Below are 3,332 nucleotides of genomic sequence, written 5' to 3'. Positions count from 1 at the left end.
TTGTGTTGTAATATACACACTAGTTTAATGATTGTTCTTCAAAGGTATTATTCAGTCTTAAACAAATGATAGCCTACTGAATAGGCTACTCTACAGCAGTGAATGAAGGATGAGCCTAAAACATGGTCATGCATCCAAAATGTTTATTTTTAACAAAATAAACACTGTAAAAAAAATAATTAGCACTTTTTTTTTATTCAGCCTCATATGTCAGCCTCATATGGCTGCTGCTGCTGCTGCTGCTGGCGGAGGCTGCTGCTGCTGAAGGAAGAGGAGGCTGGAGGCTGCTGACGGAGGACCGGGAATGGAGATGCCAAGTACATCGCCTAGATGTTATGACCTTCGGTGCAGAGGTCTGTTAGGTCTTCTTTGCCTTCTTACTCTGACTCTTGCTGCCAAGATACCTTTTATGTTTATCCTTCCTCTCAGCCCTGATGCACTCTGATGCAATCCTTAATCTCAGCCTGATGTATGTTGAGAGGATTTTTTTCTTCAGGTATGGCATGAGGGCAGGTTGCTGTCCAGCAACATGGCTTCTTGTTCCAGCTGTGACACTGCATTTGAGGACTCCATGAGGGAATCGCTCGTCCTCACACGGAACAGCTGCTCCACGTTCTGAACAAGGGTGAAAACCTCATCTGATGGACGGTAAAGTGCACCCCTTTTAAATTATTTTAATACCAGCAGACCAGCTCTCTCATTTTCACCATCACTGGCATTTGTCACAAAGTGAGAAGCTGATGACCCTTTTCACGATGTATCCTGCAAGGTGGTATAGCACACAGGACTCGGTTTTTAGTGATGTCAGGTGGTGTTGTCAGGTCTCCTAGCTGCTCCACTCTCAGAACGTCAGGAGGACGTCTGCCAAGTGGTCTGATCCATCCTCCACGTAACTGCCAGTATGCACTGGCGATAGGGACTGGCCCACGGTGAGTGGTAAGCCACAACCTGTTTCCACCGCGTAGTAGCACCAGCCAGCATGAAAATAAGGCATGAGTGGCCTGGCCTTTGTGGCCAGGTAGAGTTGTGTTCCCAAACAGCCTCCCTGTTCCCAGATGCAGCTCCACGCTAGGGGTGATGGACATCTCATCCAAGGTGAGCACACATTTCTTCTCTATCTCACTCATGCCATCTGCCTTCAGCCTCAGCATATCAAACACCTCCCCCAACACTCCTGGCTCCAGTTTGACGTGCTGCATCCTCCTCTGAATGGTCCTGATGTCAGGCAGAGGCATATTCATGGCTTGGAGGGTTTTATATCCTGTAGTGCCACAACAGAACCTTAGTTGTTTTGCTTTTTTCACGGTTTCTTTCCCCCACCGTATCCCACCTTTTTTTGATTGCCCAAGTGCTCTAATTTAGTCTGTGTTGAAGATGTTTTGAAACTTTAGATTAATCAAATTGTGTTTTGTTTTTAATGCCGAATGAATCCTCTTCTGGTTTACCAGAGCCCTCTCGGCTCTCTTTCTTAGTAATCTCTCCCTTCTCAGTTGTCTCATTAGATCCTCCACGTGAGCCCGGTCACAACTGGCCCCTGGCAGTCTGGTCCCTGGAGCACCTGACCCTGGCAAACTGGCCTCTTCATAGCTGACCCCTGACTGACTGGTTCCTGGCACACTGATCTCTGGTAAGGTGGCCTCTTGATTGTCGGCCCCTGACATACTGGCCCCTGGCAGTCTGCTGACACCTGTCTCACTCTCTCTGTCTGTGATGTCCCTTTCATTCCCTTGGAACTCCACCTCAATATCTCCCTGAATCTCTGTAACAATAACAAGGCAATTGCTATGTGTATGCTGCCTTTACATGTGCACCTATTGTCATTTAAGGGTACACTATACTCCTATAGTGACATTCATCTAAGTTTGTCTATTGGCAATGTTACAGTATGAAGAAATCTGTAGATTATGTACATGTGGTATATGAGTCTTCAGAGAATCCATGAACCCTGGTATTTTTGAAGCTGTATAATCTGAAAGTTGCATTAGGAGTGTAGTCTATCCTTGAATGATATAACATGGGAAACATTGTTAGCTTCATATATCATACCAATGTTTGATGTGCAGTAATAGGTGTGGTCATTATTCCTGACAGCTGGAGGCATACTCCTTGACGTGAATTGTCTCCTTTTCGGTTTAGGCCGATGTATAAATACTGTTGGAACAGCATCTGGCCTCAACCTCAAATTTCCTCCTGATTTGTTGCCAATATATTGGTCGTCTTCAAAGTGTACCTGTGGGTAGGTAGGTTTGATCAGTTTCCCCTGCACACTTCAAATGTCATTGAAGAGTCATAATTCTCTACACTTGGAAATATGATGCCCTTTAAAATGTTAATAAGTCATGTCACCTCTGTGAACATTACTTACATGACAGAGTTTTCTGCTGTTGTTGTCCTCTTTCAGACACAGGTTTTGTCTGTTGACCATTGCCATCCATCTCTTCCTTCGCTCTACGTCCTTAGGGAAGCCATACATCCGGAACCCCTTCTCGGATCGATTAGAGCACCCAAATGCTATGTATGACAACTGATCTATTAAAATGCAATATAAACGAAAGTGCCATAATATTTATTGTGCAAACATTTTAACATGAATATTGCTATGTCCTCTGTTCAGTCTGCTCCCAACTGTATTCTCTCCCATTATTCACCACTGTTCCTATTCTTGCTCTGCTTTTTAGGGCCCAGGAAACAGATGAAGAGGATGTCCCTTTCACAAAGAACCTTCTTGTTTTTTTCAAAATGATTAGGCCCCTGGATGCCCTAGACTAGAGTTCTGTATTGCTTTTTTGTAAATAGTTGTTTGTAAATATTTGTAAAAACCATGGTTCAACAGGAGCTTCTGTAAATAGTTTGAATATTTATCATAGTAATCATTTTCAGTCTCCCACTCTCAATTTAATTTATCGTTTCTTTGCCCCACCATATATGTTGTTGTCCAAGGGCACTAATTTGGTCTGTGTTGAAGATTGTTTTACACTTTAGATTAATCAAAATTGTGTTTTTTGGCTGAATTAATCTTTTTCTGTTGAACCCTAACCCTCTTTGTTCTCATTCTCATTCATTTGACTTTGTTTTGTTCTAACACACATCACTTTTTCCATACACTGTTCTTAATACTTGTTCACACATTTGTTCGTCCCTTTTACTTTGTTCTTCCTGTTGTTCTTGTTCAAACACATATATCAATTGTTCATCCACTGTTGTGGTAAAATGATATTCATAGTCTTAACATGATCATGCTGTGTTTACCTCCAAAAATCCCTCAAGCCTACGCTCCGGGCTCTGGGGCCCTCGGCTGTTTGACCCACCAGTGCGTGGCCACTTTGAGCCTG

The 3,332-nt window shown here is 43.3% G+C and overlaps 1 long non-coding RNA gene across 2 annotated transcripts; it reads left to right on the top strand.

Moving 5' to 3' along the window:
* The first annotated feature begins 1,513 nt into the window (after window positions 1-1,513).
* LOC117453911 (uncharacterized) lies at window positions 1,514-2,728 on the top strand. 2 transcript variants are annotated; one of them, XR_004552939.2, is made up of 4 exons: window positions 1,514-1,627; window positions 2,137-2,240; window positions 2,402-2,515; window positions 2,679-2,728. It is a non-coding gene; the product is annotated as an uncharacterized lncRNA (long non-coding RNA). The 2 variants fall into 2 exon arrangements; XR_004552938.2 differs by having other exon boundaries at window positions 1,517-1,627; window positions 2,137-2,236.
* The last annotated feature ends 604 nt before the right edge of the window (window positions 2,729-3,332 follow it).

Source organism: Pseudochaenichthys georgianus, chromosome 10 (assembly GCF_902827115.2).
Source record: "Pseudochaenichthys georgianus chromosome 10, fPseGeo1.2, whole genome shotgun sequence".
Classification (NCBI taxonomy): Eukaryota; Metazoa; Chordata; class Actinopteri; order Perciformes; family Channichthyidae; genus Pseudochaenichthys; species Pseudochaenichthys georgianus.
The sequence above is the reverse complement of the archived record's forward strand: the minus strand, read 5'-3'. Positions and strand labels throughout refer to the sequence as shown.